Here is a 15,835-nt window from a genome sequence, read left to right as displayed (position 1 = left end):
CAAATAGAATTGGAGGGAATAAGTCTAAAAACAAACTTTTAGGAATAATCAGTGCGTATTTAAAAAAAATCCATTTTTAGAAACTTAAAATTACATATCCTACTATTGATATTTAAAAATGTACTCTTTCCCATAGTATTTAATTTAGGGTAAAAATGGAAAGAAAACAATAATTTTTCATATCATATAGATTTTAGCATATACTTGGTTTATATGTTTTTCAAAATTAAGATTATTGAATATTTTGGAAAAAAATTTAATCAATGTAATTGTATTGCAGGCTTTGAATGTCAATATATTTTCAACTTTTTTATTAATTTATAGAAAAATTATGAGATTATTCATATATTCAAAAAATCATAAAAAATTATGTTATCTATAAAGTAAATAGTGTGACTTATATTATTCTTTATACAATACATAAGATAAGGGAGTAATTTGTGAGAAATTAAAGAAAAAGTATTTTAGTATACTTTTCTTCATTCATTAAAAAATAAAAAAAAGAAGGAAAATTCATTTTCACCCATTTCAAAGTCTATATCAAAAACAAAGGAAAAAAAAATTTCGATGATAAAACTTTTGAAGTGTCGTCCTATCAAAAAAATTTCAAAATCTGTTTTTCATATAATTAAAATTCACATTTTTCCTTAAGCATCAATTACGATTTGATTCTTATAAAAGTGTATAAAAAATATTACTTAAAAGAAGACAATTATTTAAATAATGCTCAAAATTCTCAGGAAATTAGTCTCAGAGTTACCTGCTGTGAGAATACCTTGAGCAACTAAAAAAAAAATTCTCAATCTTCATTGTCATAAAAAATTTCATCATCAATATAATTCTACCAACACACACTTCTTCCGTTTCAAAATAATTATCACATTAAAATTTTGCATAATAATAAAAAAATATGAAATAATCTAGATTATAGCAAAGTCTAACTGTATATAACTCAAACACCTTGATATTAAATAATCATTTTGAAATGAATGGATTGTCAAATAAACAATTTTCGTACTTTTTAGAAATTCTTTTGATCCCTAGCATAAGGTGCACCATGAGGTATTAATTACATTTTTAAATATTATTTTTTAAAAAATTTATTAATTATGAAAGAGACTGTAATACAAATTTAAATTTTTTTTAATTAAAATAAGAGTAAAATTTAAAGTTTATTCTCTTTAATTTTAATAAGATAGTTGAAAATATTTTATAATAGAAACTCAAGTGAGTATAGTTTAATAAATAAATTGTATTATTTACAATTTGCAAATGAGTATTTGCTAGTCAAATGCCCCCTCTGTTTTTACATACAAGAAAAACTACTACTTATTGCTTTTTTTTTTAATAAGCAAAATCACATACTCCCCCCTTTCTAGATATAAGAAGTTTCATTAATTATTTTTTTATTTCTAAATATAAGAGGTTATCATCATATTTTTTTTAAATAATGAACCATTTTACCCTTATTATATTGGAAAGAAAAAAGAAAAGTATTCATAAATTTAATTTTCAAAAAAATTATTTTTATTTACAATAATTAGAAAAAAAATTATAATATTACAGTGCTTTAAATAAATAACTAACTTTTATTCATTTGCGTAATTCAATTAAAAACATCTTATTTATAGAGATAAAAGGGGTATCTCAATAAGCATTTATTATAATTTTTCTAAATTTCTCCTTAAATTCATAATTTTCATTTATGAGAAACAATTTTTATTTTGATTAAATGCAAGAGTATTTTAATCCAACTTCTTTATTTTCAGACTCAATTATTATATAGTTAATTAATTTTTTTGAAAATGTATGACAAAGATAAAATCTTACGTGTTAGTAAATCTTATTAAATATAAAATATAAACTTTTAAAAATATTCATCATTTAATATATTAAAAAAAGAAAATGGATGAAAATTAATTATAAAAAAATAATATTAAAATTATATATTTAATAAAACTTTATATATTTAAAGTGTTTTATATTGTAAAATAATATTTTTTTAAAAAATATTTTATAATTAAGATGAAAAAAGTATTATATAAAAATAAAGATTATGAGTGTTGAAGCGCGTTAAAGATACGGTAATAAACACTTGTCTTCGGATCCAAGCGACTATTGATAGTAGCAATGCGAGCATTTATACGCTGAAGGTGAGAAAAATCATAGCGATATGTTATGATCTGAACCACACAATACAGCTACTGAAAAATCTCACAATAATTACTTACAACGCCATGCGATAACAGAAGAGACAACACTAACTGACAAAGGAAGGAATTACAGAACAAGAAGGATATATAATAACATAAAAAATGAAAAATTATTTTAAAGTCCCACACAATAAATAAAAAATACTCTAAAATCTCACAAATTACATAAATTATTTTGAGGTTCCAAAGTTCTTAGATGCAATTAACTTTTATATACATTAATTTATTCAAATATCCTCCTCCCTCCCTCCCTCCCTCACCATCACAATTCCACTGCCGTCTTTTCTCCTAAGGCATGTTTGAATTTGTGTTCAAACAATTAATTGCACGGAAATTCTTATTTTGACAAAAATTACACAAACACCTATATTATATGTTAAAATTAATTATAAATCTAAAATTATATTTTCTTAAAAACATATAAATATCCATTATACATGCTAAAATTAATTATGATTCAAAAGTATGGTTTTTAAAAATATCCAAACACTTCTTATTATGTCAAAATCAATTATGAACTAAAAAATATGATTGTAAAATACTCTTCTATTTTAAATTATATGGCACTTTGGAGAATTTTTTTATCCTAAAATATAAGACACTTTAAATATATTAAGGTTTTATTAAATACACTAATTCCAATATTACTCTTATAATAATTTTCATCCTTCTCTTTTTAATATATTAAATGATAAGTATTTAAAAGTTTATATTTTTGTTTTGAAAAGATAAGGTTGTTAAGTATATTTAATGAGGTTATTGGTATATAAACTTTTATTTAAAAGTGTGTATAATTTAGGGATAGAGGGGATTATTTGTATGATTTTGGATAAATTTTTAGAAATGTATAATTGAAAAATTGAATTAAAAATTAGGTAGTAGTAACTTATAAGATAACCGTGGTTTTGGGTTCATAATTGATTTTGGCATGTATGAAAGTGTTTGGACATTTTAAAAAAAAAAATCATGGTTTGAGTTCATAATTAATTTTGACATGTATAATAAGTGTTTGGATATTTTTTTAAAAACATGGTTTTAAATTCATAATTGATTTTAACGTGTAACACGATGTGTTGGATAGATTTTTATAAAGCCATAAATTTATCTTATTTTCAATTATACTTTTCAATTCTAATTAAAATAATCTTATTAATTAATTTTGTAAATCAATTATATAACACATAACATAATCAATTATATTCCAAACCAATTATATTAACCAATGTTTTTATAACTAAATATACTCAAACTGAAATCCAAAACACACCATGGCCCTTTTCCTCTCAAGGACTATGAAAACAAGCCTAAGAGGAGAATCATGGTAACAGCCTTTTCCTCATTCCTCTCATTGTGTTTTCTCGTTCATTTCGCTGTTTTATGAGAGATCTGAAAAATCAGAATGCATCGATGTTTGTTTTTGTTTCCTTGACTGATTGGGAATCTGGGGTTATTGATCCTTTTTTTTTTTTTTTGCTAGGTTTTGTTTTATGAAATTTGAACAGGTTGCTGGAGGTCCTGATGACGAGGACAACTGGCGGCCGCCATGGTTGAAGCCTCTGCTCAAAGAGAGCTTCTTAGTGCCCCGTTTCTGTTCACTTTGAGATCGAGTTTTCTGGGTTTGAGAATTCAGACGAGGAAGAGTTTGCTAATACTGGTAGTTCAGTTTCAGACGAAAAAAAATAATTACACATAAAAAGGATATTTGGTAGATGTACCTACAAAATTAATTACATCTAAATTCTTTGGGACTGCATAACTATTTATGCAATTGGAGAATTTTAGGATATTGTTATTTATTGCATGGCACTTTGAAATAATTCTCTCTAAAAAAAAAAAATTTCCAAGAGTCGGAATCCAAGGTCTTGCTTATGGAATCATGGTACGCATGGATGCTTAATTATTCTGAGTTTTTTTTTTTTTTGGAGAATGATCTTAATGTTTTAAAATAGAGGATTAATGCCCGTTAAGTTTTCAATAAAAATTTATAAAAAATCAACTATAAATTTCGATTCAGATAATTTTAAATTTAGAAATTTTAATTATAAATAAAAAATGTAAACTACTTTCTATGTTATCTTCGTATAAGCAATAAAATAAGATATTTTTAGAAGTTTTGTTCAATTTAAAATATATGACATTAAATATTTTTTATAATACTTTTCAGCTATACTCTTGCTTTATTTATTTTATTTTAAAAAAATTATCCATTAGAATTTAAATTATTATTATTATTACTACTACTATTACTACATTTATATAAGATATTAATATGAGTATAATTTAAAATATATACTTCTTTTAAAGATCAAGGTTACAACTAACCCTTTTAAATGCTGTAATTAATTACCAACATTCTATATTGTGGACTGAAAGTATGAAATGAGTGCAAGTAAAATAACAAATTTCAATGAATATTTAGAGCTATATTTTCAAAAATACCCTCATAACCATCCCTTCATTATTGGGATTGGGAAGGAGAACTATTGCCATACTACTTTATACTTTGGCCATTAATTGAAGAAAGACCCCAAAAAAAAATTGCGCCCAAAACCATTTCTTAATACTTTGTTTTTTAATGCAAGCAAAACTTTATATGATCACTTACACTAAATTTTCAATTTCAAATATAATTATCAGGCCATGATACGTGCTTAGACTCATTCACCGCTTATACATACATACATACAAAAATATGTACATACATATATTTTACTATAAGCTTATATTTAATACAAGGTTTTTTGGCCAAAAAAAAAATACAAGGTTTTTACTTTCATTCATAGATGATTTATAAATTCATAATTATTAGTGTCACATGTAATTTTTTCTGATAGGTATGGCTAGTGCTGTACAAACAGTATGTGGACAAGTATATGGAGCTAAGAAATACAAAGCAATGGGAATTATATGCCGAAAGCAATGGTACTTCACTTTGGAGCAGCTTCCTTCTCACATTCTTATACTGGTTTTCAGGCCCAATTCTGAAAGCCATGGACAGGCCCAAGATATAAACGTAGAGGGCCAAATCTTTACCCGTGGGATCACCCCGCAGTTACATGCATTCGCATTGAGCTGCCCATGCAAAGGTTCTTGCAGGCCCAAAACATCGTGAACCATTGGCCTATATGTCCGTAGGAGTTTTTTGGGTCACATTTTTGATCTCTTGGGTTGTCGTTTTTGTTTTAGGCCTTGGGCTTCTTGGGGCTGCTTTTTTTGGTGTCTTTTTGTGTTCATCAATGGGCTTTATATTGTTCTGAGCCCATCTTGTAGGGAACCTTGGACCGGGTTCTCAATAAAAGCCTTCTCTGGCATTTGGCCCTACTTCAAGCTCGCTGCTGCTTCTGCTGTCATGCTCTGGTACATATATCCTTCAGGAATTAGAACGAATGCCTTGGGAGATAATGATAGTTAAGTCTAATTAAGTTTCCAATAATTTTTTAAAAAAATAATTAAGTTGCAGATGTTAATTAAATAGTTGTGAATTTATGAGTTTTAATTATAAATAAAACATTGAAATTCTACATATAAGTTTTGTTTGTAATAATATTTTTATTTGTAATTACCTGAATCAATATTTACAAATGATTTTTAAATTTTTTTTACAAAAAACCTAATTGTCATAAATTTACTCTTTTAGAATTTTATTGTCACTCTATCGTGTCTTTGTGTGGCTCCTAAGAGGGTGGCAAATGAGAATTTCTATTGATCATTTTAAGAAATTCATGCCGTTTAGAAGTCATGAATAATGTAACCAATCTTAGATTCTATGCAAAACATGAAACTCAGATTTTAGTTAGTGAAAAGATCTCACGGGTTTGTTTTAGCTTATGTTTAGCTTGTTTTTTTCTACAATAAAAAGTACTCCCTCTAGTCTTATTTATAAATTATTTTTATCAATTTTATTAATATTAATATAACAAAAGAACAAGCAACAAAGTGAGTAAAACCAGTCTGGGAGTAGCCGTAAGTTCACCCTTTTTTTTTGGGCAATAACTTTTTGAATAGCCTAGATTTTTATATTTTTAAGATAATAAATTTTTTTATCCCTCAAGTTTGACTCAATTATTAATTTGATCCATAAAGTTTATTTTAAAATTATATGTAATTAGTGTTAATGGTTGATGGAGAAATAACACCTTAAGGACTAATAGTATGTTTATGAATTTTAGGGAATTGTTTCATAAAGATTAAATTTCCAGAACTAAATTGATAGTCAAAGAAAATTTAAGGGGCAACAAATTTCATTATTTTTTTAATTTAAAAGAATCAGCACGCAAAGTAAAAAAAAAAAATAACTTTTTAACAGTAGATTTTTCGCAAAAAAAAAAAATAACATAAGAGTAATAAAAATAAATAAAATTAAAACCTAAAATATGAACCATCTAAATCAAAAATTAATGCTGGACAGCAGGCGCATAAACTAGGTCCATTTCTTTCTCATTCTTTTATTAATTAACTTGTTCTTAATTACTTGTTGATTTTGGTTTAATATTTGATTTATATTTTAATAGTTTAGATGATACAAGTACTCAATGTCTGTATTAAGCACAGTTATTGAATTCAAATCCACATGATTGTTGGCATTTTTTTGCAGACTCTCATTCTTATCATACTCACTGCCAGAACAAATTGGGATGTTGAGGTATGCAATTCTCATCACAAAGAACTTAATTACTTGTACATTTATGACATTATTATTTATTAATTATTTACTTTCATAAAAACAATTAAATATAAATATTTATAATAATCACCACCACCATTATCGCTATCATTATCATTATTTATTTATTTGCACGTATATAAATTTAACTTATATTATAAAAAATAGTATATTGTGACCAACCCTTCAGATATTCAGTTTTTTCTTAATAAAATATTAACATATTGGCAATCTACTGGAGTTTAAAATTTAACAGAGTTCGTTGTCAAATTTTAATCATAATTAAAGATAGCTAATCCACATAAGTTTATTATAGTTACTAATAGTAGTTGGGTGATGTCAGTAATTTTTAAATGACGTTTCTCGTTCAAATTAATTTTATCCATAACAAATTACCATGGGAGAACTAATATTTATTTGTTTCAATAATACCTTATATTAAATAATTGTACAAAAATATTTGAGAGCAATTGCAAATTTTTCCATGTGACCTCACATAAATATCTATAATTTTCTGGTCTCTGAATGTATATTTATGCACATATTATTTTTGAACTCAAAATTTTTCTATGTAGAAATTAACAACGTTATATATATATATATATATATATATATATAGGTTGAAAAGGCAATTGCTCGAGTGAAGAGATAATCAGAAGAAGAGAAATTGAGTTTCCATGATGATATATAGCGGCCGAAATTCTTTTTCTTAATTTTGTTGGGATTAATGTGTGTTTTTTTTATTCCCTTTATAGTAAGGCAGTCGACTTTTGGATGGTACAATATATATATATATATATATGAAATAATATTAAGGTATTGAAAATCAAACTAATTATAGAACTAAAAAAGATTAGGATTCAGAGATTCAACTAGAGTTGAATCAAGAGCTAAACCAAAGCCCTTAAGTGCACTTTATAGTCATGTCTATCTGAAAGTGGGAAGAAAGCAAAGCCAAAATTCTTGAACCCCCATTGAAGCAACAGCAACAAGAATATGGGACAGTGTGAAGGGAGACCACAAACCAAAATATGTTAGTCATAATTTGTGTTTTGATACAAGTGATTTTGAGCCACTTGTTGTAGGATCAAGGACCGAGGTTCATAATATTAAAAAGACAACTTATGTGAGCATCGGGTGGGTTTATTTTTACTATAAATTTGAACTGTTGAAATTAAATTTACATTTTAAAAAATTATTAAATTTAAATTATCAGATTCAATTTAATAATTCAGATTTGTAGTGATTCTCTACTGCAAAGAAAGAAGCCCAACTTCATTTCTGTATTATGCAAAGGAACTCATGCGCCAAACAACATGAGGACTCGCAGTTGTCCTGACTCGCTAACAAACGTGGCATTAGAATAGCTTTAATTTGCACATTTTGTCTTATACTGCCTTTCCTACGTCTTGAATATACTCCTCTCATTTTTTATTTTATACAAGAGATATTATCACTCCCTCCACCAAAAAATTATAAGATACTTTTCAAGAAAATTTAATATCCCAAATTATAAAATATTTTAATAAAAATGAGATTTTACTAATAATATTTTTTAATATTACTCTTTTTGTTATATTCTCTCTACCTTTAATATTCTTCACAAATGAAGTATTAAAAAAAGTACATTTTTTCAAGTTTATATTTTATCTTAAAAAAATAAAATTATAAGTTATATTTAATGAGCTTTTTTTTTTGTTTGCTAAGGAGGGAGTACTTCATTATTTTTATAATAAATTACAAATTTCAAGAATCATTTATTTTATTTTAGATAGTATCATTAAGTTAAGAAAAAGAAGTAAATAATTGTAAAGGCATTTTAGTCCAAACATTTCAATTTTAGACATGATTATTACGATTAACCAATATTCTTAAATTGTGTGAGCTGATTGTACTTAGCTTATATGTTTGATTTGCCATGAAAAATTTGCTTATTTCTGCTAATTAGTTGATTGTAATGAAGGGCGTATGATATTTTCTATCTGCTAATTAGTGTTGGTATAAAATGTAGGACACCTAGAAAAAGTCCACAGCATTAAATTCTTCTTTCCCATATATGCCTTATTAATTGTATTATAGAGAGAGTTTATGTAAACAAACAAATTAATGTCTTGGTAACATGGAATAGTATTTTATGAAAGTGAAAGCAGTGAGTTAGAAATGAAGTTTTAAAATATATTTAGTATGTACTTGAAAGTAAGGTATATATTTATTTATAATATGAAATTGCCAAAATGCTCTCATCGAAAAAGCATTCACAACACTGTCAATAATCCCAACAATCAATTGATAGTCATCACGTCCTTCAATGAGGAACCAAAGGCAAGACAGCAGTAATCAATCGAGAATCAAAACTCTAAATCGAAAACAATAATCAAGGCACAAATAATCAAAATCTCAAATTGAAAATAATGAATATAGGCACAAATAATCAATCCCCCCAAATAAAAAAAAAAAAAACAATGAACCATTGTTGAAATGAGAAGAGGAGTAAAGCTAAAGATCAAAGAAGATGGAGGAGGAAGTGATATCAGACGAGGAGGAGGATGCATTGCTATTGAACATTAGAGGTGGATGCGTTGAAGGGGGACATCAACCAATTTTGCATTTGAAAGATCTGGCAGAGCTAGTCCTCCAAGTAGGGGATGCGAGAGTGGATGAGATTCAGCTCGATCATGGTGACAAACTCAAAGAATTCCACCATGTCATTATTGGTCATGCCGGCCTTTTGAATCATAGCCTCGAGTTGGCCCTTGCGTAGCTTCAACCTTAGCAATCGAAGTAGAGACCCAAGCTCTCATCCTTGTTCTAGTTGAACGATTGGAAAATCTCTCCCAACTCTACTAGCTGCTCGTTGTCTAGCTTCATTGAATGCTTGTTCGTGGTCATTCCTATATGCCAATTATGAGACCGAGATTGATTGGTGATCAATCAAAGTGCATGGAATAAATTGATTAATAGGAGAGACGTGATGGGGCAAATGGTCAGACTTGAACCTTTGGTGGAAGTGGAACTGAGTTTCATGTGGCTGGGTGAGGAACTCAGTTCCATCAATTTTGATGAAAGTGACTTCTCTAAAGAAGCCAATTCAAAGCATACTAAATGTGTAAAATTTAGGGTTCAACTTCCACTTTCCTGATTTCATTAAGAAAGTTTGATTTTGATCGAAAGGTAATCTTAAAAGACAGTGATAAGTTTACTATTTTAATGAAAAAACTACTTTTAAATATTTCCTTAATCCTTATGAGGTTCTCACTTTGGTTCACAACACAAGACATTAACAACTAATTCACACTTCTAAAAAAATTAGTTAAAATATTAGTATTTAAAAAATTGTTTGCACCTTTCCAATTATATCATTATTTAATATACAAGTGCTTTAATAATAACAATTAAAATTCTAATTGTGCACCTTTTTGTAATGTATATCGATCTATCTTTATGCTAACTGACTTATTAAAAGGACAACAAATTCCCTCTTAAATGTGATTTACATATAAGATCGGAAGGAGTGTGTGTGTGTGGGAAAGGTCATTTAATTTGAGTCCATTAAATACTCTTATCAACATTTAGATTCGGCCATTTTTGAATTTAAGTCCTACATTATTTAAAGTGAGGGAGAAAATGGTGTGAGAGGATATAGCTGAGCATAGCGCAGACGACGTAGACATGCATTCATGAACTTCGATTCAGATTGGACATGCTCATGTGAGAAAAGTCAATAATGTATTGGAAATCCTTTTCGGAATAAGGACGAAGACTTAATGGCATACTTCTCTGATTTATTTTATAAATTACTTTTAACATATTTTATCAGTATAAAAAAATATTAAAATTTATAATTTTATCTTAAAATTTAATAAAATTTTTAACTTTACCCTTATTAAATATGCATAATTCAATAATATATTTTTTTCTCTTCAACATTTAATGGAGGGTAAAATAAAAAATTTGTGATAAAAATTTAATAATGTCACTTATAAATATGATCAAAAAAATTCTTCTTTTTTTACCCTATAAATAAAACTAGAGAGAGTATAGGATATTAAGGATGCAAATATGTGTAGAGTTTAATATTCAATGAAACCAAATTTAAAATGTTTAAAATATAATTTCTCTCCAACTTTCGTCGAATGATTAATTAGATCATTCTCAAAATCATTCATATGTTTTTAGAAGTACTACGCTCCAAACAAAATATTTGTAGAAGCGCAGTGAAAAAAACACAGTTCTATGTTTAATTAGCTCAATAACACAAATAACAATTACAGTTACAAATTATCTTCAAAATATAAGCTAAAGAAATAACAGTATTTATAATTTATGAAGGGTCTGTTTGGATTTCAGTTGGGTATAATAGATTATGAAAATAATTGATTAAGTGATAGATTTTAATCATAATTGATTATGTTATAACGTAATTTGTTTGGATACTGTTTTTTTAAAATTGATTTTAACAGAATTGAAGATATTTGGATAATTTAATCAAAATTAATTTTTAACTATATAATTTAATTTTTAAATATCAAATATTAATTTTTTAAATATATAAAGTTTAAATTTTATTAAGAAAAAAAAGAAAAAGAAGAGAGTTTAATTTTATTTTTATTAAATTATGTGCTTTTTTTGTAATTTTTTCCTGAGCCTGTTTTTGTAATTTTCCCCAACGTTTTTGACAAACTTTTGGCAGAAAGCGGACGAAGGGAGCTTCGGAAAAAACGCGCGTTTTGGCCCATAATCGATTTTTGATCATTTTTGACTGTTTGGATAGATTGACAGAAAAAATCGATTTTGAATCCAAAACGCACGTTTTCTCCTTATCCAAATGGGCACGAAATTGTGCCCAAATAGGATAGATATGTGTGGAAAAATCATTCTCCATTTGTCCTGTCCACATATAAGGTCCTTTGAACTGAGACCATAACATTGATGATAAGATTCCATAATCACATCACTCTGCAAAATGTTAAATTTGAATAGTGATATTGTCACATTTTCATAGAAAGCAATGATTTCAAAACCAAGCCAAGCCTTACAGTCAATGAGTCACTCCAACGCCTCGACTGAGGTACAAATTTGCGATTTGAATCTCATTTTTTATTTTTATGGAGTGAGTATAGATGAAAACCTACTTTAATTTATTAAAATTATGATAGTTTTTTTTTTTCTAAAAACATTTTTTAGCATGACCCAACCCTATCCAAATTAAATTCTCTCTAAAATTGCACCAAACAATCCTAAAATATTTTCTGTTTATAACTATTATTTTTTCTCTATGTTTACTATTTATATAATAGTAGAATATATATATATATATATATATATATATATATATATATATCTCTATCTCTCGAAATACAGCTAGAAAGAAACCAAAGGGAAATGATTGTAAACCCGGCCTTTTGGAATTTGGAATAAAGACGACTTTCGTAGACTGCATGCCTTGGCAACACATAATAAGGACGTAGAGATATGGACTTTGATATTAAACGTAACAAATTTTTAAAATATCTGTATAGAATATTCTTTCAAACATCTTCTTTAGTGATCCAGATCAGTTCAAGATATATCTCTTTCCAGTAACCTTACGAATAACGTTCAATGTCACATTGTTGAAGATAATGGACCTCCAGGTCACACCAGAAAAATACAGAATGCAATTCTATCTTAATAAACAATATGATTGCATTAAACAAAAAAATCCAATACAACAGGTATTTATGCCGAACCGAAAAAGAAATAAACGACAAGAGGTTAAGACTAACTTAAACCACACAAATAAACGACACAAAAAAAAGAAGAAGAAGCAAAATTGAAGATTAAGCAAAACCACAACTTTATGAAAATATATCAAAACAATTTTATGAGTATGTTTGGGTAAGATATTACATTGAGGTTTGAGTGGCCTAATTTCAGTTTGGGTCTAAAAAGCTCATTAAGAAACTTGAAGCGCTGTTTTTAGAAAATTATTAGTGAATAACCGAAATGCACTTGCCTTTTTTTACTAAAATAAATAAATAGATTTGCCTTCTCTCCTTGACTCCCTTGCGCCGCTCAAGCCCTCATCCTTCTCTCCCACTCATCTCATCGATCACTCCCTTGCACCATAAACTTGTAAAGGAAATAATAATTTATGATAATAAGTTATAAATATCAGTTGTCTAGTTGTCAATATTCTTAATTAAGTTGTCAATGTACAAGTTTTAAGACTTGAAAGTATTTCGTAAAATTTGTAAGACCTCTTAATAATAAATTTTTTTTGTAAGATCTGAATGTAATTTTTGTAAGAAAGAAGCCGACTGTTGGCCTTTTATTTTTTGGAAATTTAGAGACTTATAATGGCATTCTTTTGAATTACAATTCAATTAATGTGCTTTGAAAACTAAAGCCGGAGTGTGCTTTTAGGAGCAAGAAGACTGTTGTGAGGATAGATAGGACGTAGATGTAGACATAATGTTGGACATATATATCAAAGTTTATAATCTAGACACAATTAATAACTAGATCATCTTAAAATCTAACTATATACTCTTTCTGGCCTTATTTATAGGGTAAAAAGAAAAGAATTTTTTTATCCTATTTATAAGTCACGTCATTAAATTTTCTTTACAAATTTTTTATTTTACCCTCCATTTAATGTTGGAAAGAGAAAATATGTTATTAAAATAGGTATATTTAATAGAGGTAAGTTAAGAACTTATTAAATTTTAAGATAAAATTAATGAGTTTTAACATTTTTTTTTTGTACTGGTAAAACATGGTGACTTACAAATAAGATTGGAAGAGTAGATTGTCTCACATAATTCTATTTATAGTGATTGTAATATATATTTCTTCCAAACTTATGATTAATATTAACTAAAATGCTAAATTACAAAAAAAAAAAACGGAGAGAGAGAGAAAGAACCTCCCGCCAGTCAGCAATAAACCATTGAGAGTTCCCTCTGCTTACTTTTTTTTTTTTTGAAAAAAAAAAACATAACCATGGTCCTTACACTTTGCTCCAGATTTGTTATAGATACCTATATTTTTTTTAGTATTTTAGATCTTAAATTATAGTTTTTCATTCTTATAGGTCCCAATAACACCCCTCATAAAGGGATATAAAACACAAAAAAAAAGTATAGATACTTAAAACACCGAATAAAACATAAAAACCTATAACAAAATTTGAAAAACATATAGGGACTTAAAGTTATATTTTTACTTTTTTTTATTATAAAAAATTATTATGAAAATTTGGATTTGAATCCATATATTTTTATGTATGCAAATGTGAAATTTAGTCAGAATTCAAACTCAGATCCTTATTAATCAAAACATAACATTAATTTATATTTATTACTTCTTCAGACCCATGATATAGCACATTGATAACTATACTTTATAATTCTTAAAAAAAAAAAAGGGTTAATTGTAACCATAATCTTTTAAGAAATTGCCCAGCTTTTTTTGAGCACAAGTTGTTTTTATTTACGCCTGTTGTGTGTGCTTTTCTGGGCTACCACTATTAATTACTGTGACTAACTTTTTCCCCTCCTTTCCTTTTTTAAATTTAGAAACCACTGAGGACTCCTAACGTTCATAATCGCATTCTTTTGAATTACAATTCAATTTCAACACCTTGTTTCGGTCTTGTGGACAAGCTAAAGTGTTTTGAAAAGTAACCAAAACATGAGCGTCCTTTTATTCGTTTAGAGTTAAAAATAAAATTGCTTTTTTTTTTTTTGGCTAGCTTCCTCTTACGTGCATGGAATCAATAACAAAAAAGTTTAAATTATTTTTGGAGTCAAAAATCAAATATATTGAAATTTCAACATAATTTTTGTTGCCAGATTTAAATCAATACTGCTTTCATTTTAACTTTACGCAAGCCAATTCAAACTCCCTCTAAAATTGAACGAAAGAAATATAATCTTATTTTTTGTTCACAAATACTATTTTGGCTTTCTCTCTGTCACTTTTTGTTTTTACCATATACAACTACTTTTTATAATTGTTGAATATGTCTTCTTTGGATTAGTGCAGGCATGAGGCCTATAAAAATAAACGTAAGTATAATTTTTATAAATAACTATCCATTGCACGAGACTAACATCTCCTATAAATACTCTGCTAATTAGATATATCATGGATTGTCAAAGGTTAATAATACTGTGGTTACCGGCCAACGTTTTGATTCAATCACTTAATTTAAACAAGTATGCATGGATACACATAAAAATCAATATTTTAATCTATTGAAATCATAATCATCCTACAATAATTTTAGTTTTTCCTTAAAAATATAATAAAATGAAAGTAATTCCTATAAAAAATATTGAATATTAGAAATTTAAGTTATATTAATATGTGTATGTGAGAATTGACAATATTTGCTAAAATGGAATTAGCAGATGAATCAATTTGAACATTATTTACTTACCTGTGAAATTTCAAAATTCAAAGAGTTACTCATTTTCAACTGTTACTAAGTTCTTCCCACACCCTATATAAATATAGAAATTTTAAGGGCCTATACTTAAATCAAACAAGTTACCTTTCAAAAATCAACTCAACCAACATTTAACAATAATAACTTTAGAGTTTTAGGAATGTAGCTTACACATAAAACTTTTTCCATAATATTCAACCATAGCTAATTACTTAAGCAAAATACAAGCTCCTCTTAGGTTTTTTTTGTCAAACACCTAATATGCAACATCTCTAAATCATTCACTAAAACTTTTTAAGTTTTAAACTTAATAATTTCCAAACACTAATATCTAGATTTATCATACTTTTCAAACTCAATATCCATCAAAAATCAAGTTTGAGTTCAAAGAAAATCAATTCTAAATTCTTCCTCTTAAAGTAACCAAATCAATCAAGTAAGATTGTCTATCAATGATGAGCTCTATCAATATAGAGAATTTTCCACAATTTCAAGCAGGTAAAGAATCTTCTTATCTAGTTACAA

The 15,835-nt window shown here is 27.0% G+C and overlaps 1 pseudogene; it reads left to right on the top strand.

Moving 5' to 3' along the window:
* Positions 1 to 3,756: 3,756 nt before the first annotated feature.
* LOC129317258 (protein DETOXIFICATION 41-like) lies at positions 3,757 to 5,625 on the top strand (annotated as a pseudogene).
* The last annotated feature ends 10,210 nt before the right edge of the window (positions 5,626 to 15,835 follow it).

This window comes from Prosopis cineraria, unplaced genomic scaffold (assembly GCF_029017545.1).
Source record: "Prosopis cineraria cultivar Desert tree isolate PC_DT_omini unplaced genomic scaffold, ASM2901754v1 PC8, whole genome shotgun sequence".
Taxonomy (NCBI): domain Eukaryota; kingdom Viridiplantae; phylum Streptophyta; class Magnoliopsida; order Fabales; family Fabaceae; genus Prosopis; species Prosopis cineraria.
The sequence above is the reverse complement of the archived record's forward strand: the minus strand, read 5'-3'. Positions and strand labels throughout refer to the sequence as shown.